Source organism: Lonchura striata, chromosome 1, assembly GCF_050655825.1.
Source record: "Lonchura striata isolate lonStrDom1 chromosome 1, ASM5065582v1, whole genome shotgun sequence".
In the NCBI taxonomy this organism is placed as follows: domain Eukaryota; kingdom Metazoa; phylum Chordata; class Aves; order Passeriformes; family Estrildidae; genus Lonchura; species Lonchura striata.
In genome coordinates this window covers 84,966,735-84,989,351 of record NC_140703.1, presented here as the reverse complement: position 1 = coordinate 84,989,351, position 22,617 = coordinate 84,966,735, and the positions used below count along the sequence as shown (strand labels likewise).

The 22,617-nt window shown below is 38.8% G+C and overlaps 1 long non-coding RNA gene across 1 annotated transcript in view; it reads left to right on the top strand.

The window, feature by feature from the left end:
- The first annotated feature begins 924 nt into the window (after positions 1-924).
- Positions 925-22,617, top strand: part of LOC146768748 (uncharacterized) — a 36,713-nt gene continuing 15,020 nt past the window's right edge. Inside the window, exon 1 of the long non-coding RNA XR_014956116.1 lies at positions 925-7,822. This is a non-coding gene — a long non-coding RNA (uncharacterized LOC146768748). The remainder of the gene's footprint in view (positions 7,823-22,617) is intronic.

Genomic DNA, 22,617 nt, shown 5'->3' with positions numbered 1-22,617 from the left:
CTTCCAGATCTTTGTAGGTTTGGGTCTTGGAAACAAGCAAACCTGTTACAGTATTTGGCAGACAGAATGTGGCCCAAGGGTGGCTTTCAGTGTTGACTCTAAATAGTTTTAGCTCATGGAGATTTCAACAGAAATTCTTGCAGCTTGTGTGACAGCATCTTTATATGTGTATAAAGCAATGGAAATTAAATATAGCAATATTGTGCATAATATGAACAGTAGAGTTTATTAGCTATCAAGATAATACTCACAATATAAGGGTATTTAGCTGTTAAGTGTCAGAACCCCCCGTTAAACCAATCAAAAAAGGGGTATTGTGACTTTCTCCTTTGTAACCTTATTAGTGACCACAAGCTGCCTAATACAGAGTTCCATGACACTCAGCAAAAAGAGAGGGCACGGATCCTGCGGAGACAAGAAGGATGTCCTCTCTTGCATAACCTCACAGCACTGGAAATGCAGCAAGCTTGTAGCTCTTCTGTGGAGTCCAGGTTTGCAGCTCTTTCATGCCTTGTTTGGGTGCACATGAAAACTGGCTTAGTCATCCTCATTTTTAATAGAAAGGTCTAGGGGACAGTTTCATCATCAAATGTAAAATATCTACTCATCTCTTGTCTTATTCCACACCTTTCATTTTTTGTCTATCCATAATAGTTTGGAGTACTTTTTCAAAACTTTCCATTTCCAGGAAGCTCTGAAACTTATCAGGCAGTAGTTTCCACTTCATTCTGAATACAAACCTGCTTATTCAATTTACACTGCATGGGGCAAATAGATACGTCCCTTGTAGTCCCATAGCAGATCATTTGTGTCTTCAGTGGCAGTAGTACCAGGGTATTTGGATGTGAATTAGGCAGTTAGAGTAACTAATTACTAGATATACAAGATGGAAGATAAACATCTTGCAATGAACCAGCCCAAAGAAGCCTCCATCTTTAAAAGGACTCCCCTGCAATATGTCCTGATTTGGGCTGGTTCATGTAAAATGCTGGACAACTTGAGTGGAACAGGATAGGTGCAATAGCTTAATAGATCAGAATTCCTCAGAAATTGCAGACTGATTCTTTAGCTCATGTGACAATTATATCTCAATTTGATCACAGGGGAATACATTTCCTTTTTTCTAAGAGTTTGGACATTACATGCTATCCCTTCAGAGCAAGTCTACCTGAAAATCAATGTGAACAGATGTCAAGTTACAGAAACCCAGCCTGGCAATGGGTTTGCATTCAGATTCAACTGGGGGAAAGCAGCTTTGTAAAAATGCCAACTTTTCTAAGATTCACAGCCAAGAAAGGTACATTAAATGAATCTTGCACTTTCAAAAAGCTGACATTCCTTATTAAACCAGTCCCAGAAGAGCTCATGTCCTTTAACTAGAAGTATGTATTATCTAAGGTACATGATTTTCAATCTCAGTCTAGAGACTTATATGTGTAGTATGTGCACAACCAATGTAAACAGAAATTTTATGTCTGACATACTTTCTTATCCATTTTCCAATTGGTTATGAACTGCTCCTTCTTATAGAGTAGATATGGTGCTTCACAATAGATGTGTATTATGAAAGGCTTGTTCCTTATACTGCAAGAAATACTACAAGCTGAGTTCTTCTGATCATGCATCCAATGGTTTGTATAAAACAACTAGCATGACATGCCTCTTTGATGTGTCAGACGTATTTAATCTGTAGGCCTGATATTTTCACAGAACAAGAACCTTAAATAAGTATCTTCAAAGGATCTGTGGGCTTCCTGCTGTTCTGGAGGGGTATTGCCTATCCAGAGAGGCAAGAGGAGTGACACCAGGTCCAGGTAATTTGTCTTAACACTGTGGGTTTAAGATCCATGAAAGGAGAGAGAAGAAAGCATGCTCCCCAAAGTTATGTCAGAATGTTGCCATGGAAACATTTTGGGACAATGCTCCATTTTGGTGGCTGGTTTGGAAAAAGTAATAGCTCTCACCTGCACTCTTAGTTTTGTTGGGACTACCAGCAGGCAGGCCTGTGTCCCAGAAGCAGCTGTATTTTGACGGCTACATTATGTAAAACAATGTAGAAGCCAACTTCTGTGTCTTTCATGCTCCTGCTTCTAATCTGCTAGTGGAAAGCAAAGTGGCACTGGTTATCCCAGATGTACATTTTTCAGCCAATAAGAATTTGCATTCCATACCTTTATTTTCCACATTCCTCTAGAATTACAGGAAACTGTGCTATCAAATAACTTATACAGAGTCTGAATTATGTAACTCACTAGGATGAGAATAAATCCCTGCACACTACCTTGAAAACATTAGGTTTAAAGTGAACATTATAGTATCAAAGTATTGTACAGCCATGAGTCTTTGAAAATTAAATTGATGAAATATGATGAAAATAACAAAATTAAACCTTGTGTTTCTTTGTTCTTGTATAGAACATCTTACATCAAGGTCTTTATTTGAATGCCCTCACACAAGACCAAAAAAACAATGTTAGGAAAAAACTCCATCAAGTTACATATTTTGTGGTTAATGGATTTTGCTATGTTTCATTTCAGAAGAGTAGTTCAAGAAATTCTTTCTAGTTTATGTTCTCCTTGGGAGGATTCCTAGTCCTAAACTTGTATTAATTTTCTTCAGTGTCTAAATCATCCTCTGTACATGGGCCTCCATTTATATAATTGGAAATCATTGCAGTTATTGTGTGTCTCTATCTCTTCAACCTTCTGCTGCACCCATAACCCATGACATTCTATCTCTACTCATGTTTGTCATTGCACTCTACTGGAATGAGATGTACTAGAGAATGTATAACCATCTTAATTCCTAAGGGCTGCCTAAAAAGAAGATATAAAGTCAGCTCAGATATGGCTGACGGCAAACAAGGTATTTTCCATCTCCTGAGGTTCTTGCAGGTGTCATTTGGAGAAAAACCTCTTATGGCCACAGTGAAGCACAGAGAAAGGGAATTGGCAGTAAATCAGGTTTGTTTCACTAGCAGTGAGGTGATTCCATGGTGCAGCCCCAGTAAGCAATTAATGACCGTGTTAGCTTCATGGCATGAACACTTGTAACAATTGTGGCTTTTTCCTGAATGACTAGCCCAGTCAAATTGACCTCAAAAATGATAGTGTTTCCTCAGAAAAAGTTTCTCAGGACTTAGAACAACATTGATTTAAAATGTAGATCAATAGCTCATGAAGTTTTTTTTCCTGTGAGAACTTACGACTTTTTCCAAATTTTGTGTGGGCACATCTGTTACTGTCCCCTCCATGTAGGAGGATTTTGAGTCAGCAGGACTTAAACTGTCCCCAGTTGCCAAAAAACACATAGCTGCATGAGTGAAGTGCTGAATCTGACCTTAGAAGCCCAACTGGCTTGTGTGGTCCTTGCAGAATATTTTTATTCTAACAGTGATATTTGTTTTCTTTAAGGATAGAAATAATTTAATAAAAAGTCCTCCATTTACACTGATGGTTATTATATCACTGTAAAGTGTAGTGTTATGAGCTTGGCCCCTTCACTGTTACATACTTTTATGACTCTTGAATTGAAGATGGCTTGTCTCCTTTTAGCTTAGGGCACAAAGATTCATTAGGATATATCTCTCCATGGACATCTGTGTACGCATGGGTTGTGCCTAAGGAAAACTAGGCCTGTGGAATTCCTGGTTTTAGTTGATTCTTATTTTGATCACCCCGTTTAATTTCTGCCCTTATGCCTGTGAATTACCAGGTAGCAATCCAACCTACACTAGCTTTTATGAGAGTGCTATAAGCACGCAGTCCTTCTTTATACCTCAGTGGTGAATAGTTCTCTGTTTAATAAAAAGTCCACACCACTATTCTCAAGTCATTTACTATGAGTAAAACTCATTTCTCTTTTATTATGTGCTATAAGTTCCTTACCTCTTCCATAACTCAGCAAGTAAACTCTGGAGCTGGGCCATGGGGGCATTAGTACCATCCTTATTGCAGAGGTGGTGGTAGTGAGATGAGATCAACACAGAGAGGGAATTACATTGTCTGCAGTGCCAGCCCTGCTGAGCTCACTGCAGTGCCAGCAAGGCCATGGCACCAGAAAAGGCAAAGGAGCACAGGGGCTCCTCCTCACCAGGCCCTGGTAACATGTCACTGCCAAAGGACCCAGAGCATGAAATCTGCCCTCTGTGTGCTCCCTGTGGCCTGTGAAAAGGAAAATAAAGGCCTCACATGATTTTTTTTTTTTTTTTTTTTTTTTTTTTTGTTAGAAATCCCAATGAGGCAAACTCTTAGAATACAGACAATGTGAGGAAGATTTAAATGTTTGGGAAAGGTTGTATTCTAGCACATATCACTGGAAGGCTGCCAGAGGCAGCCTGGAGCCAGTGAGGAGAAAAGTGTTTATTGCGGTCAGTGTGGTAATATTGAGGGCAGCAGGGACAGGCCAAAAGGAGACTGAAACCAGAGCAGCTGAATGCAGAAAGTACACAGAAATTATAATCTAATAATGAGCCTCTGAGAAGGCAGGCATGAGAAGGAGACACCTGACCTGTGGAAAAGCTCAGGTAGCTAATATCAGGAGCCTGGCAGAGGCAGAACAGCAGCTGTGGCAGGGGCAGTGATTTGTTGCCAACCTTCACAGTAGCAACAAGGGTGGGGGCAAAAGGGTCTTATCCACACACCTCTGGAGCTGCTGAAAAACTCTGACCTCAGCATCTTCATGACTCTGACTGAACGTGCATCTGACAGCAGGCAGAAATGTTCTTCTGTTTTCCCTGCAAAAGAGGTTTACAGTTATTTTTCTGCTTCCTTGTAGTTGCCTTAGTTCCCTTCTTTTATTTTTCTCTTTTTTTCCTCTTATTTTCCCCTTTGTAATGGAGGAAAAAAAGGTTAGATTAGAAAACTTCAATTAAGCCTTTAAAAAGACCATCTGCTGAATGCTGACTGGGGTTTCATGTAAACAAAATGCCTGTGCTGGTTACAAACAAATGATCTTATCTATTGTATTGTGTTACAAATTAAAATTAGATTAAGCCACCTACATGGTACCGCCACTGAATCTTAAATTTCTTATGGAAACTGAATGTTTGCTGCAAGTATTCATTCGGCCTGATGAGAGCCTCATTATTTTTGTACCAGCAGTACACACTGGGTATAGCATAATCAAAGCCTGGGGGTACGTATTAATTATCCTTTTGAATAGTGATGAAATTTTAAAAAGATCTCCTTTAGGCTCACATCATCAGCAGATGAAACAAAGCTTTGCACAGCTTGTGAGCAGTGGCTCACATGTGTTTTTACATCTGTTCAGGATATTTCAATTTGAAGCGCAACAAGCCAAGTCTGGGATTAAAGACCTAGAGAAAGAGAGGGGAAAAATCTGCAACAATAACTAGACCCCTCCCCTTCCTGTCTTCAGCGAGGGGGAGAGCACCTTCTTGGTCGTAAAACCTGGCTCCATTTTGCTTTTGATGGCAGTGGTAATGTTATTTAGAAGAGGGGTTTAATGCTGTGAGCCAGTGCATGGCCTTTGGGTGCTAGGGCTGATTTTAACCTGTCACCTGTTCTTGTCATCTCACTGGCTCTCATTTAGGCTGCCAGTACAAGTGGTTCTCATGAGTTTACTGATACTTCATTCTCTAGTGTAGATTACAGTCTGGTTAAAGTCAAGAAATGTTTGTGCTCTCCTGGACTCCTGTAGATCTACATTTGTGAGCTAGTGAAACAAAAAGAGAAATGGGGATGTCCCTTGTCAAGAGGGTTATGTCATCCTCTTCAAATGGTGTCAGCACGCACCATAACTGCTTTGCTGAAATTTAAAAGGATCAGTTTGAAATACTTTTTAAAGCAATGTCAAACCTGCAAGCCACAAAACTGCACAGGTTAAGTTCTACTGCTGTGATGAGTAAGAGCAAAAGCAGTCAGTCAGAATGGAGATGTATTAGCTTCCAGTGGGAAAGGATTGCTGTGGTTCAGTGCTCCATCAAAGGAGCAGATTCTCAGGCAGCCATAGAGCTAGAGCCCCTCTGAAGTCTGCATGAACTCTGACTTGATAGATGTTTAAAGATCAAGCTGACCATGTTTACAAGCCTGTACACATATTGCTATTTAGTGGATCTTCATTTCATATTTGTTGCACTGCATCTCTTTCAGCAAAATGAAAAGAAGAGAAACACAGGTAGAACAGGAATGGAATCAGTGCTGTTGACCAGACACAAACTTAGATCAGGTGCTTTTAAAAAGTTTATTCATTTTTACTTAGCCTAGCTGGCTAAATTCTGCAGTGACATATGCTATTTATATATTTATATAAAGACATATCTTGACTGTTGCCTAGAATGACATACAGAGCTTAATTTTATCAATGGACTTCAGAGAAAGTAATATAAATAGCTAGCAAATAATCTGTCCTTTACAGGTTAGATACTTCAGGTTTTATGACAGAGCAGAAATATCTTAGATAATTGTCTTGAAAGTACAAAGAGAAAACACCAAAGGTAAGCTATATAATTATATATTTTTAAAATTTTTTATTTCTTTTGCCATTTATGGCAGATTAAATTTTAAATAAAATTTTATTTTTAATAAAATCTTGTCAAATTATATAATTTATAATTCATTTAGTGGGTTGAGGCTGGAAGAGTCATGGAAATATAGAATTATAGAATGTCCTTTTGTGGTTCCTTTTGAGATACCATAAGGATCTCCCTTTCTGTATATGTGGTGAAACAAGCAGGACTCAGGGAGGGATCCCAGATTTGCCAGAACCTCTGTTCCCTATGGGCCAGTTGTGTAGTGCCAGGGCATAACCATATATTCAGTGAGAGCACAGTTTTGTTCACAAATCACTAGTGAAGAGTGTAAGCCCTTTTCCACTGATGGGATTAAAGTGAGCTCCATGTAAGTAGGAACTGGTGGGAGAAGGCCCTGAATAGTCAGAAAAAAAAAAAAAAGAATCCCGTCATTATTAAAAATTAATTATGCTAATGAGCTGAAGACTACACTCCAAGTTGTGTGGGTTTTGCAAACTAACAGCTGTTGTGGCTCTTTCTCTGTGCTCAAGCCTACATGGCCTGTCATTTACTATTCCTTATAGAGTCTAGAGCATGGAGCATAACAATATAAATATGTATATATGCTTAAAAACACGATTAAAAATAGTTACTGCTTATGGACAGTAGCCAATTTGCCAACATGAATAAAAGAAGTGCTATTTTTAAAAATGCAGCATGGCATTTAATGGGCAAGCCTGTAAAATTCAGATAATTAAATTTTTTTCAGGGAGAAAAATGGCTGAGTGTTAAAATCTGCCTTCCAATACAATAAAAGGTGACCAGAAATTTTTGGGGTTTTTTTGTAGTTTAAAAAAAAAAAAAACAAAAAACCGTGCTTGCAGGCTGAGGCTTTGCATGCCAAGTTTCAGCCTAAAGCAAAATTTAACAGCTGAGTGATAAACCCCTAAAAATAGGAGTTTTTAATGAAAGTGCTGACACAGCTATATCTATGACAGTAAGAGTGGCACAGCTATAATTAAAAGCACGTAGCGTACTTTAACTAATATAAATAGCTGTCCAGATGGTCTTCAATGCAGTTCTCCGTGTTATTTTGACTCCAACAAAATGGATGCAGCTCCTAGTTCCTTCATGGTGAGACAAGTTACCTAAAATTATAGGGTTCTTGGATTTTTCTGCAAATAGCAGCCACACATGCTCACAAGTTGATGTCAAGTGGCACTAAGAGCTCCAGCTGTTGTAACAGGCAAAGATCTTATCCTGATGCAGCCCTATGAGACCAAGATGCTTTGCTTTTTCTGCTCCATTTCATTATGTGGATGATCAGTGTGTTTTCACTGAAACATCAAGGTAATTCCTATCAACTAGACCAACCCTTTGACTCTGGGTGCCTTTAAATTGCTAAATATCACTGTGGCTTCTTGCTTTTGCGGTGACTCCTCTTTTTAATGATATTTCACTGAATAGGTGATATGTAAAGAAACTTTTTTGACAAAGCTTCTTTCTGATATTTTTCGACCCTTCTGTTCTAGGAACATAGTTATATATTTATATAACTATGTTATATACACAACATAAGTTATATATTTGATGATATTCTTTGCTTTACATCTGGTAAATCATCTTGTCAGGTTGGTTTTTCCTCCCACCTCTTTCTCCTATTTCTCTCTTCACATTTCTCTCTTTTGCCTATGTATGTTGTTCTCCTTTTACCCTTTTTTGCCCTCCTTTCTCTCTCTAGAGCTCCTTTTCCTCTGGGGCTCCCATCTGTCTCTTTCCCCCCATACTTTGTATCTGCATCTGACTTTTTCTGGTGGGGCTTCTTTCTGAAATTTTTATACATCCAACTCATTGAGACCAGTGAGTATTTTGAGTATTAGGTGCCAGACTCCTAACTTCTGTCTCTCCTTACCTAAAGCACTTAAGTTTAAAACTAACAGGTGAAAAAAAAATTTCAAAAGTCAAGCTCCTCATCTTGCAAACACTTCTACACGTGTAACTTTGTGTGAATTGCAATTTTATGGCTTGGTTGAGAGGCTGGGATAGGGGCACATCTTTGCAAAATACTAGTGATTTGACTGGTTATTTTTCAGACAAAGAGTCAAGGTTTCTCTGGCCATCATGTAACAATACCTTGTACAACTTGTGCAGTGTGCTGCCATCTTCAAAGGTGGGCTTTAAAAGTGAATTCTGTCTAAAAAGAGAATTCCTACCCTAGAATGTGCTCTCAGCACAGGGAAACACCTCACACCTCTGCTGATACAGACAGGAACAACTCCTTTGTTTTAACTGAGATTTAACTGATTTTACTGTTGATGCAGCAATTTAAGCAGGAGGAATGTTTCAGAGACAAATATGGGATATGCATTGTTAACTATCAGGTGACAAGAGATAGAAAGCAGACAATATCAAATGTAATAAAATAGATCATAGGAGAAAAACAAGATTGCATCCTTTTTCCAAATAAAATATTCTGTACGCAGGACAAGAGAAAACTTACATTTCTGAAAATCAGTGAAAACTGTAGCAAAACCTCAGAATTTTAGCCAGAGGAAGTTGAAGGACCTAAGATTTAAACAATTTTAATTCTGTTTTACATATTTAGTTTAGAAATCTGGGGAGCTTTTCTGAAATTGTAGGATATTAGAAAAATAATGAAATTAGGATATTAGAGAATTAATTAATTTTAATTAATTTATAGTGCTTATTTTTCACTTTTGAGCCAGTAGGGGGAAAAAATTAAATGAAGATTAAATAAGAAATGCTCTTTTATGGATTATGGTGCAATGAAAAGATGGAAATTATTTATATTTTTTTGTGTTCCCTCCTTAATTCTATTTTTTGTTTTGTTTTGTTTGGTTTGGTTTGGTTTGGTTTGGTTTTGGGTTTTTTTGTTTATTTTTTGGGTGTTTTGTGTTTGGTTGGTTGGGTTTTTTTGTTTATTTTATTCCTGAGACTACCCATATAGACCCACTGGATGATGCCAAAAACTGCAGCTTTCTGGGACAGACCCTCTTTCCAGATGGTTTCAGCTTTCGATTTTCGGCCTCCTGCCTAACAGAGCTCACCCGAGGCGCGGCGACATCCCAGCATAACACAAACCTTGTCATGTCTCATTGCTTAAATACCACAATAAGGAAATTAAAATCCTTGCTGGTTATGAATTTCATTGTTACGAAGCCTTGAAGAATTTCAGGAAATTGATTACCCGGGGGGAGTTTTGTACCTGAGAAAACCCAGCAAAACCAAACCAAGAGCAACAAAGAACCTTTAAGTAAGAGTGTTTTGGTGTCAGCGGAGCACGTCCGGCCCGGTCCGTGCGGGCGGCGGCGGCGGCCCGGGAGCCGCGGCGCGGCGGCACCGGCGGCACGGGCGGCATGGGCGGCATGGGCGGCACCGGCGGCACGGGCGGCACGGGCGGCACCGGCGGCTCCGGCGGCACGGGCGGCACGGGCGGCACCGGCGGCTCCGGCGGCACCGGCGGCACGGGCGGCACGGGCGGCATCGGCGGCATCGGCGGCACGGGCGGCATGGGCGGCATCGGCGGCACGGGCGGCATGGGCGGGCGCCGCTCGCCCTCTGCCGGGGACCGGCGCTCGCCGCCGCCGGCGCAGCGCCCTTGGTGCGGGCAGGCGCGCCGAGGAACGCCGCGTTACGGCCCCTCTGTACAGCCCCAGCGATGCCACCCACTAGGCCAGGCTGCTCAAAGCCCCAGCCAGCCTGGCTTTGAACGCGTGCCGGGATGGGCATCCACAGCTTCTCTGGGCAGTCCCTCGCCTCTGCGTAGTTAACATGACCCGTTTTACCTACACCTAATTCACACCAAATCCTGGGAGAGACAAACAGAGAAGACTCTAGTAAATGCCGCAGCCTGGCTCGCAGCTGCACTGCTTTAGCTAGTGAGGGAGAAGCGAGCACACATCAAGTTATTCTTTCCCCACTATTGCTCCGGGCATTGCCCCAGCACTGCCCCTGGCAGGCACCTGCCCCAGTGCAGCCCCGCTGCCCAGGCCAGGGTTGTGTCCCCAGATTCATGCAGCAAACATCGCTGGTGTGAGTGAGCTCTACATATCTGCGCTGTGTTGGGACACACGAGTTTAATAACGCTGTGTTTCCTACTATGGAAAGGGAGGGAATCTGGACACTATGGGTTGCTGACCATGGTGAAAGGCAAGGATGGCTGTGAGAGACTGCGCATGGTGTGGTGCTGCCCGCCCTGCCCTGCTCCTTGTGGCAGGGCTGCATTCACTCCTGACACCCTTCCTGCCCCCTACCCTGGCCCAGCAAGGGCAGTGGGTGGAAGGTGCCAGAGAGCTCATGGCTCCAGCACAAAAGAAAGCCCAGCTTGGGAGAAGCTGGTCTTTAAATGCCTTCTGCCTCCTGAAGGAGAGGGGACCCACGGCCTGCTGACAGGTTGGACAGGGACCACGCAAAAGCAAGAAACAAGGAAAGAAAAGCAGGTAGAAGTGTGTTTCCAGCGGGGAAGAACTCCCTGGGTGCAGGGGGCTCACAGGTTCTCCTCTGGCACCAAGCCAGAGACACCAACTTGGCCTATGCCTCCTTCCCAGCAAGGGGGTGCCCCTTCCTCTGCAGGACACCCAGCCACCATCGCCAAATCTCACTGGCTGTAGGATGTCTGCTTTTAACCAGATAGGCAAGAAAATTCAGTCTTTGCACAGCAACTCTGATCCAAAGTCAGCAGCAAGTGCAGTGCACCCTGCCAGCATACAACTGGGTGGGATGAGGCTGGTCCAGCCTTACCCCAGGATCGGATCACTTACAAAGGCTTCAATTACATCCATCACGTTATATGAATGGTTATTTTGTGACTTAATTCCCCCTGCTTTTTTTGCAGTGGTAATTAAATGATCGAGGAAAAAAAAAGAGACAGATTAATTGATTGAACTGATTCCAGGAGAAACCATTACTCCTGTTCCTCTTCTGCTCTATACAGTGTTTAAACAACTCTGAAATAGAGCTGGGTGAATCCTGCCAACATATTTCTGTGAGCACTGCTTTGATTTTCAAATGAATTTTCTTCATCTGCTTTTATCCCCCTATTGCCTTGGCTTTATGTGAACATTTGTACAGCTTAGTTTGCTCATGAAAAGAAAAAAAAAAAGAAAAGCTAGTGTGTTTCAATACAATGGAAAATTAATTTCATTTCTGTGAGCTCAAGAGTTATGTAGTGACAGGACAAAAGTAATGTCGTGTAAAAGACCAATAATCAGTAATGACATTGTTCAGATATGCTACAGTGCAAATGAATACTACGTCATGGATCAAACAAAGTTTATGAAAATTATTTAACAGAACTGCCAAAATCATAGTGTACAGAAACTCTGTGCTTAGTAAAAGAGGTGAAGTACACCAAATACTGCTGTTATTACCAGTTATTCCCTCTTCTATTGAAAAGATTAGGAATATTTTTCTTTTAAATTACATTCAGTTTATGTACATTTATAAGTGTGATGGCAGCAAGTATAGAGCATATTAGTCAAATCTGTGTTTAGGGAATATGAATTATGTGAGTTAATCATGAAAGTCCCTTGGTAGTAACAAATATACTTACAGATTTTTTAAATTATTTTTAAAGGAAGGAAGGAAGCAAGAAAAATTCCATAGGAGTACACTTTTAAAGGAATTCTACAAAACAATCATCAACATTAAGGAAGTGCCATTTTTCATCTGGATCTAATCTATAGCTTCATAAAATTTCCTTGTTGAACAATTATTCAGAAGGAGACTAAATAAATATAGTGCTAAAAATAATAATAAAGGTTTCCAGGAAATTTGAAAAGTAGGCAGAAAAACTACATGTACCTTCTCTCCATCTGTAAGAAAGATCACTATTTCAGCTTGTGCTTATGGGCAAATTTTCTTTTTCATAAATTGAACTATGAAAGAATGTTTGAGATTTTTCAAAGGTATGTTTTGAATTTTTTTAACAAATAGATCTGATATTTAGGACAATGCATTTTCCTAACTTCTTGTTTTAATTGTCAGTATGGGGATTCCTGTTTCATCTTGGATGATCACTCATCTCAGGAATGTACTGTGGATCCTCTTCCTTCCCAGACTGAGCTACAGGTTTGGAGAAATCATTGTGATTTAAAAATCTCTCATAAAAAATGTAAAAGGCAAATTAGAATGGTAAAAAAATATAAGGGAGTTAGAAGAAGGTTTCTCACTGTGTTCTTTCACTCAGGTTGTAGCTGAATATATACACAGCATATACAGAATTCTCAGTTTTAAAAACAACTGAGTTCCTTCATAAATTATATAGAAAGCAAGATACAAAATTGGTTTTATTACATAGTATATAAGTTTCACGTAAAATTGTCTGTAAAAGTCACCAGATTGATATGCAAAATCAATATGAGGCTGTGAGACAGTAAAAGAACCCCAACCAAATCTTAAGTTGATTTCAATTCTGACATGAATATCATATGTAAGTCAAAAGAGATATTTTCTTATCAGAAAGGTTTTTGCTGCATTATCATCTTGAGCATGATTGTTTTGAGAATGATGTAGCCAAAAAAAAGGGGAAAAGTTTCAAGAGAAATGTCTTGGGAAATCTGATGAATGGGAAACTATTCAAATGGTTTCTGATTTGTAGTGCATTCATGTTTATCACTGGTTGTTATTTTTTTCCACATTTATCTCCATAAGCAAGTTGGATAGGTGTTGGGATTTTTCCTAAATCAAAAACAAATCTAGGAAATGGGACTTTAATCTTTACTCTACCTAGCCCCTGGAATACAAAGCCTCCAAACCTCGCTCTGATGGCCTCCATTTCCCATCTGCCTGCCTGGTCAAGGGGCCTCAAGTGAGGAGGCAGCAGGACAGGAGAAACTCTCTGTGGGAAGTGAGTTTCTTTCTTTCTGTACTGGCACAGGTGGCCTGAATTCAGGCAGATAAACATCATCTGCAAAACGTACTCACAACACGCAGGGGAAAAGAAGCCTCATTTAGCTAGAGAATTAAAATGTCTTGTTTGGAAGTAGCTGGTAACTTGGGGCTAGCTCTGTATATGAGAGTTTATAAAGTCATTATTACTGAACAGTGCCTGGTTGCAACCTGCTGGCTAGGAGGGCTTTTCAGCCTAAGAGGAGGGAAGAAATATGTTGGACAAAATAGTTGTTATTTCAGGTGTGCAGTTTCCCAGTAGAAAATAAGTTAAATTAATTAATTTATTTTCCTAATTTGTGAAAATATGTGTAGGGTGACCTCTAGGCACAAGTGCAAAAGCTATAAAACCAGATTCATTCATTAACTAGGTTGACATAATGTCAACCAATGATAGTCAAATAAGCAAATAACATGTGAGGAAAACTCAGACTCCTCCCATCCAACTCTCTGTAGGAAAAGGCTTTTGAGTGTGAACAAACTTGGCAGTGTGCTTTGACCTCCTTGTTCCCCACTTTTTTTGGGTGACAGAGAGAATGGAGCCTGAATCACAGTGATGAACACCCTCAGTTTTTATTTGGTGTTTGTGTAATTTAATTAAATACCATAAATGTACCATTTTTTTTCTCTCTTTCTTATTTCATGTATGTTAAATGTGAGATACAGACCAGGTACAAAAAGGAATATATAAAGTTTCCAATCTGGGAATGGGTAGAGAACTGGGAACTAGGATTTCTTGCTTCTTCTAGACCATGACCAGGTAATGGTAACCAGGGTAACTACTTAGCCCAGATGTTTAGATGTGTAAACTTCACCATGCTGGGCTCACTGTTTCTCAGCAGTTCCCTGTATAGTTATTTTGCCAATGTGTGCTCTTGGAGCTTCTCTCAATGCTAAGGGTGGTATAAACAGTGAAATCAGGTGAGGGAAAGACAGATGCACCTCAGTAATGACATTACGGAAGCCGTGGAAGAAGTCCAGCCGCTCCTTGAAGCACTAGAGAGCATCAGATTCCTGCAGGTAGGTGACAGTGGTGCTGAGAGATCTGTGCTTTACACCTTTCCCAGTATGATTGTAGTGACTTTGCTGTTACCAGCATCTTTGATGTCCTTAACAAAAATGCTATCAGGATTTGAATTGCCACCATTGCGCTCATTCACTGTTATGTCACCAGCAGCTACAGTTTGCCTTCCACAACATACTTAATATGCATTGTGAAATAATGTGCTATTGGTTATGGTACAAGGAAAAAAAATTTGAAAACTTATATTTCAGTTGTTTGACAAGCAAGTTTTTTCCAAAGCAATAAGAACAGGTTTGTGTCTAAACACGCCTTATAACCCCTTATATACAATCATGTGAGTAAAAAAAAAAAAAATCTTTTCAGGCTACAACTTCATATTTGAGTTCTAACAGATGAGATTCTGTTCAAACTGGAGTGCTGTGGCTGTGATGGACACAGAACAGGGCAAGGCATATCTGGTTTTCAACCTAAGATGAAATCTTTCCCCTACCCTGCCCCCCTCAAAAATTTTTTCAAGAAAAGATCAGACACAGGTTTTTAATGCCTGGGGAAAAACAAAACATGACCTACAATAGATTTAGGCAGTTCCATTTTTGCTTACTATTTTTAAAAGCATACATGTTATTTAAAAATAATTAGGCTGAGCCAATTTATGTGCAATGTATATATTGCACATATGTCTAGAGGAAACCAGAAACAGGGTTGTATAATTGTAACCTTACTGCACTGAAGGCCTGGCATAATTACCATTGTGAGAGAGAAAGCCAAGGAGATTTTATCTGTCATATTTATTTCCCCATGTAAATATATTAAAACCAAACAAAAATAAACTTTTGATGCACAGCTTGACCCAGTTTATATAGTGTGCATTTCATTCTTTATTGTTATTAGTAATAATAATTTCCCACATACTCATGTGCAGTAAAGCACTTGAGATGGCAATCTGGAAGGCTGTTTTTTCAGCAGCTGCAAATTTCTTCTGTTGCTCATGAAAAAAAAGGCATCTTCAAATATGCACAAGAATAATTCATAGATTTTATCTCTGAATGGCAAGTGAGGTTGCATGGGGCAAAAATACTTTTTACTGTCTAAATGTGAGCAGGGGCATCTGCATAGCCTTTCGTCCCTTTAAAAGGAATTGAGCCAGTATAATAAGGCTGTTGTCTATGTGTAATATCATCATATGTAATGAATCGTAGGACTGAATGTGAGGAAGAAAGTCTATTGAGTCGAGATATCCCAGAGGCCTTGGGCTGGCATGTGACTGATGCTCCTCTCTATCCTCAGATTCAACACCAAGGCCAACTTCACTCACAAAGAAAAGATACAGTTCAATAAAAACCATATGAGCCCTGCTAAAATAATACAGTTTGAGTAAATCAATGCCTTAAGACTTTCTTAAAAGTATGTTAAGAAACTCACTGGAAGGGAACAGTGCATTTCTAGTGAGTACCAGTTAGGGACTTTAACACGCTCCACTCTATCTCTGTGATCTTGCAGGAGGTGGGATAGATTTTCTCCAAGCAGAGCACACGTTTTCATTTTTGCAGCACATTGTAAACACACTTTTCATACTAATGCCTTGTTTTGTTTCGGTTCTTTTCAAAGATTATGCATTAGTAATTTGTGCATCACATGTTGGCAAGCAGAATCACAGTGTATTATGCACACTACTAATGTGAGACAGAAACCTCAGCATATTCTAGCTCTCTTCTCATATCTTGTTAGCATCTGTTTGTGGTAGGCTGGGATGATGAGGTGCTAATATGATACAGTGAAGGAAGTGTAATCCATGAACATTTTTGTGTCACATTTGTGTAATATATTACACTAATCCAACCAGACTTTCATGTGCTCTTGCCCAAGGAATGCCATTCCAGCCTCGTCCCTTCCCCCATCAATGCCTTTGAAGGTTTGTGAATGATTTCCTGTACACAGGCTGTGTAAGAATGTGCTCGCATTCTTTCCCCTGTTGAGGAAGGAGTTCTTTTTATGCCCGCTTTCTTTCAGGGTAACAATGAACATGAGCAAATCCATGAACAAATTACTATAAAGAGGGAAGCATGTTCAATTATACTCTTCTTTCTCGGCTTAGAGGTAAATGAAGTAGAAGGTGCACTCTTTCCAAAAAGCATCAGATGCATTCAGAGTGTTTGGTGCAGTGCCTAGGGGATGTTTTTGAACAGAAGCTTTCTGCAGCAGCAGTCTGCAGTTCACACTGCAGTAAGCAGGGTGTCTAAACTGGCATCCATGGTTTCCTCCCAGGTGGTACCATCAACCAGTGCCATCTTGCAGACTGCTTCCCTGTTGGCCATACACAACTTACCAGGTCTACTTTTCCTATCCATGATAAGTTTTGCTCTGGATTGTTCTTCAAGTGATATCTACATCTTTCTATTTAGGTGCTTGTGTAGGTTTAGCACATTGGGATCCTAGTCCTGACTTGAACATCATGCCAGTGCCATGATAAAAATAGATACAGTAGCAAAGTGAAATCATAAACTCCAAAATTTCATTATAGTTAGAGTGTATTATTCTACATCTTGCCTGCCTGATTAAGGAAGCAAAAGCCCAGCAAAAGTCTGAATGGAAGACATGAAATTAGAAAGCCATCATGGTTTTGGCAAGTCACTGGGTATTTCTCTTCTTTGTGTATCCTCAGCCTCAGTTAGAATTTATAAGTAGTGTAAGAAAGATATCCAATTGTGAAATCTGACTGTACTGTAGAGTCATCTGAGACTAGAATGCCCCAAAACTCATTGTATGCTGTAAATCTTTAGGAAAGTCATCCTATAACTTCCCAAGTGCTAAATGCATTGGAAGTTCACAGCTTGACTATCCCTGTGGTGGACAATGCAATCTATGGATTCTCCTTCTACCACAGGAAATTTTTTTTTTTTGGCTGGTATTATATATTTTTGCCCATTAGAGAGGCTTCAGCTTCAGGAAACTACATCTCAACAGTCTTGGCAGTACGGGGAAGACTATTCCTGTTGGAAAAGCAAGGAGAAAGTGGGTGCACATGTTCTAATAAATTAGGTGGTGTGTAAAATTTCATAGCTCTAAAAGGTAGTCTTGTACACTGTCAAGATGTTGACATGGTTTGCCTTGTACTAAATAACATTTCTTGAGCAAATCTCAAACAGCCACAAAATTAAATTGGACAACCTACCCTGATGATTATCAGACTTCTGCTTTGGACTACAAGCAGCTCTTGAATTCCTTCCCTGGTAGTTCCTGCTTGATTTGCTTTTTAGTTTTTATATTTTGCCAGATATGGCAGAAAGAAGATTGACTTCAAGATCCATCAAAATGAAGGTAGGTTTAAGATTATTTCTCCTTTTGTTTTAAGCCAAATTTGGGTAGTATTATATTTGAATTACTTGGAGAATGGAGAATATTTCTGTAGAATAGCACAGCATGGCAGCATAGCATCTTAGGGTGTCAAATTACCTGTGTGCAAACCTCTGCATTCTATGCCCAAACTATGGTCCTGTCCTATGATGCTTCTCAGCTATGTTCTGTGAATCACTCTCAAACTCATCCACAATTTCATGTTAGAATGATACCCAGCTGCACATGATCTTCTCCTGAACCTTGGTGGGCTTTCTGTTTGCTGGTTTGGTTGTTTGGATTTTTTCTTTTACTCATAAGAAAAACCAAAACAACACCATAATGCAGAAAAGAAAAATAAAAAGACATTATGGTTTTCCTGTCCTGGACATGGAAACCATAATGAAAAAGACATAATGGTTTTCCTGTCCTGGGCAGTGACCAGAGTGACAGGTTGTGCCATTCAGCACTTTTGTCCTCAAATAGGAATAGATATTGTAATGCAAAAAACAAGCCATGCTCACCTCTTCCCTAAGCAAGCAAACTGTACATTGCAGTATTTTGGTTTCGTGAAGCATAATAATATTAGTTATGAGAATTAATCTCACAGAAGAATGACACAGACCTCAAGTAAAGTGTTTGAGGGTAATGTTAATGTAAAAAAGACAAGTGAGTATATACTAACAGTACATTAATTTGTTATTACAATATGGAAAAATAATGTATTTTTATTTCATGTACTGACTTCATATTGATGTGAGGAGAATTTGAGCATAGTTAGTTTACTGAATGTCCTGGTAAAGCAAAGATGAATAAAATTATAATAAAGAATGTATAAATTGTAAAACAAGAAAAAAATTGAATAGACAGAATCTTTCAGAGTCCCATGAGCTGTTCTTAAAATATTTTTTCTCTAAGAATTACTCTTTTACTTATGTCTTTCCCTGACAACATTTTGCTTTTTATCTCATTTTAATAAAAAGATAGCATTTGAGAGCATCTCAGAATCCAGCATCTCAGCCTCTGCCTTTGTTGTTTAAATTACAAAAAGAAAGGCAAAAAAAGAAAAGCCAAAATCCAAACCCAAAGCCTTTCAAGAGAACCTGATCAATGTAGTTTGGGCCTCCGCTTTACGTTTTAAAGCTTCTTCAACAGCCATTAAAATCAGGAATCTTGATCATCCACTCAAAAAAAAAAAAAAAAAAAAAAAAAACCAAAAAAAAACATTGTAGCAGGACTCCAATGCAATAACAAAGAGCATTACTTTATCTTATGCTATCTGTTGTGAAGTGGAGGTTTAACAATAGGAAAAGGTGCTACCCCCAGGCTTTCCCTGAGCCAGTGTGTGCCTCTTTGCTCATCTTGCAGAAGACTTGAAAACAGGAGCATTCCCAAGAGGTCAATGGGCTATGGAGACTATAAAGACCTTATGACTTCTCAGAAGGCCTCTCCAGGCCATGTGCCACAAGCAAAGGAGAAAAATGGAGACAACAAGACTCTGCAGTGTAGAAAGATACTGGAGAGATGGAAATAAGTTGGTAAGGAATTGCCTAGAAAGAAAGGGTACTTATTCTTCAGATACCAAAGAGATGTTACCATGGCTGCTCAGCTGAGTGTTTTGTAGCAGGACTGGACAGGATTTATTCAATATTTATAAATTCTTTGGAAGGAATATATTGGGGTTTTTTTGCAAGGTTTCCAATGAAGGTAGTGAAAATTGTCATTTAGTCTGGGAAAACAGAGAGAATCATGTTAAGGTGCTCTAGTAGGTTAATCATTTACAGGAGGGAAAAAAACCCCAATGTGTGGAAAACCCTTCCTGTCCATGTTGGCTTTGGACAACATTAGTTTACACTTTCAGTTTGTTACTTTTACTTTCATGCTAATAATATATCTCTATGGAAGGAAAGGTTTTATCCTAATGTCTGCATAGTTAGTATTTGATCCTAAAAGCTACCCTTAATGTGGTAAGAAGTGGCAAATGATTTCTCCAGATGTTGGGAGAAAAGAAGACCCCTTTTGGCCATCTACAAATTTGTAAAGACATGCCTTTTACCGTGATGAAAAAATGCAGGTTCATGTGGAAAAGAGATATTACACTGATAAATTATTATTTTTTTTTTCTGCTCAGCATAATTATTTGCTGGAGGAAGGCAGAATTAAGGTTAGCTGTTGAACAAAGGTCTGTATTAAGATCTGAATTTCCTAAGTGTTGCTGTTCTGTGACATCTGACAGGGACAGGGAATAGAGAAGAATTAGTTTATTATCTTTACAAGCTCCTTGCTGATAAGCAAGGCCTCTTTTAAAGATTAAGCTTGTGTAAATACAGTCACTGTTCAAAGCATATAGGCAGTCATATCTGCTGGGAGAGGAGGCCTCTGGAAATGCTTCTGTATCATCTCTGATGTTTGAGCACACTTTAGGAAAGGAGCCTCCTAAAGTTAGAAAATTATGGGTTCATTAGCCATACTAACTGTCAACAAAGGGTAAGTGATTTGTTCAAACAATCAAACACTACACTAATTAGCATTATAATGCAACATTCAGGAAGTCTTCAAGTCTGATAAATATGTGTAAGACATGGGAAATTGGTCTTTTGGGGCTGATTCGACAATAGGGCAGTCCAGATAATTAAGTTTGTGCAGTAAATGAAATACAATATAAAGGGACTGGATTGTAACGTATGCAGTCTTCATTGGTGTAGATTGGTGTCTGCTTGAAGGGCTATTGATAACCCAGCATGACATATAGGAAAGCTCAAAAGTAAAATTTAAAAATAGAAAGTTCATATAAGACATCACATTTTTCCCTTTAAAAATGAAGAAAGGATGAAACAAAATACTCAGAATGAAAAAGGTGTTACTTAGAACCACTTTCCCACTTGAAAAACTGAAAAGAAAAAAATCAAAAGAAAAAATCAAATAAAATGGTCATTTATGTGAGAGCAGTAAACAATTTTAGCAAAGGTATCTATCTTCAAATTTTTTTAAGAATGAAAAAAAATGCTATTTTATATAGATGAAACAAGCATAGAAATATCTGTAGTCATAAAATATTTCTAATATTTTTTGTACTATATAATATAGTCTATATTTACGAAATTAAAATATTTACTTACAGTACAAAAAAATAAAACATTTATTGCTAATATTTCTCACATTTACTCACTCAAACAATGAAGAAAATACACTATAATGAGAATACAGGATGGTCATAAAAGTGAAAATATTAGTAATTCACTTGAACTAATGCACTTTATTTCATGTGAATAATGTTGCCCAAAATATAGAGGGAGTTCAGCCCAACTCAACTCAACTTTATATTTTGCATTACACTCCACTGCTCCATAGGATAGTTAGGTCCATATTTTATATAAACACAGAATAGGGTTCTCAAAGGATAGAGTAAAATATTCACCTCATGGTGCACAGGACAGAAATGAAGACCAAATTGAATAACATAGTTTTCTTGCTACACCAAATATTGTTTACATTTATTCCTCTAAACTTTAGCTTGTTCGTCCCATTGAAATATTTGGCAGAAGTTGTTTGTCCTCAGTGGAAACAATCCTCTCAGGAGATTGTGATCAGGTTTACAGGGCAGAGAACCATAATTTTTTCAGTATGGTTTTCATACAGATCTTTGTGATTTTTTTCCAGGCTGCTTCATTTTGATCTCAATGGAGCTGAGCACCACAGTTACTCAAGGAAAAGTTACCAGGATAAAATTTAAAGATCCTTGAAGATGGCTAAACAGAGCTGACACAGGAGCTGCTGAAACACTCAATGGGAGCAGGATTGTAGGCAAGAAAGAGATCTAAGGGTGGAAGTTCTTAGAAAGTTTCCTTCCTCATATTTATGTCCCAAGAGTTTTGCTCATTATTTGATACTCAGAGGCAGTCTAATGACTGTTGGCACCACTTAGCACTTCTGGGTTCAGTTCCCCAGTCTGCCACTTGCACTTAAGAGTAATTTTCTCTGGTCTCCTAGTTTATTTATTTTAAATAAAACCTGTTGTGTTATTTATTCTGTTATCTTGAATTGAGTTACATTAATTTATTTAAAACATTTACATAAAAAACAAACATATATGTAGGAAGCTACCAATTTAATTTTAAGTAAAATAGCATAATATATTCTTCTCAATATATTATCTCCTTATAAAATACATAGACAACTGCAAATGAAATTATGCACAAATATTTATGTAAACAAATGTATGTGTATAGATTATTTGAAATTAAATTGGTGCTTGTGAACAGGCAGAAAAGTCACTTCTGACATTATGGTGAAAGTAATATAATTTTTTCTGCTTTCTTCCTCATTGATTTGTATATTTTAAATTGTCTAATTTCTCTGTATGTAAAGACTTTAAATAAGAAAATGTGTTTGCCAGTCTCCAAAGTAAGAGTGAATTTCCTTCTCAACATGTTTTGTTAAAGAAGAACCATTGGCCTTCTACTCATTGCTATTAGAGTAAAATGTATTTGTCCCAGATGTGTATATAAGTGTATCATGCATTCAGTGTTTCTCATCTGGAAACTTAAGATTTTTAGGACATAATTTTTAAAGTGTCTCTCACCAGATATTCTTTGTGCTCATTCTTCCATTTCTTTCACAATCTCTAAACATTTTGCTTTACCATTTTCCATGAGGATTCCATTCAGAGGAAACTTCAAAAGCTCTGTACCAGTCCTCCTGTTGTATAGGATACAAGGGGACCCGTCATCTGAGCCAGCATCCCTGCCACGAGCCATTTATTGCAACAAAAGGCGCCGTGTTCATGACACGGCTCATCATCAGTCAGTCCTGGTGCAGAAGGTGTCAGATCCACTGCTGGAGAACAAGGATAATTTGGACTTTGCTTTTTGAAATGGAA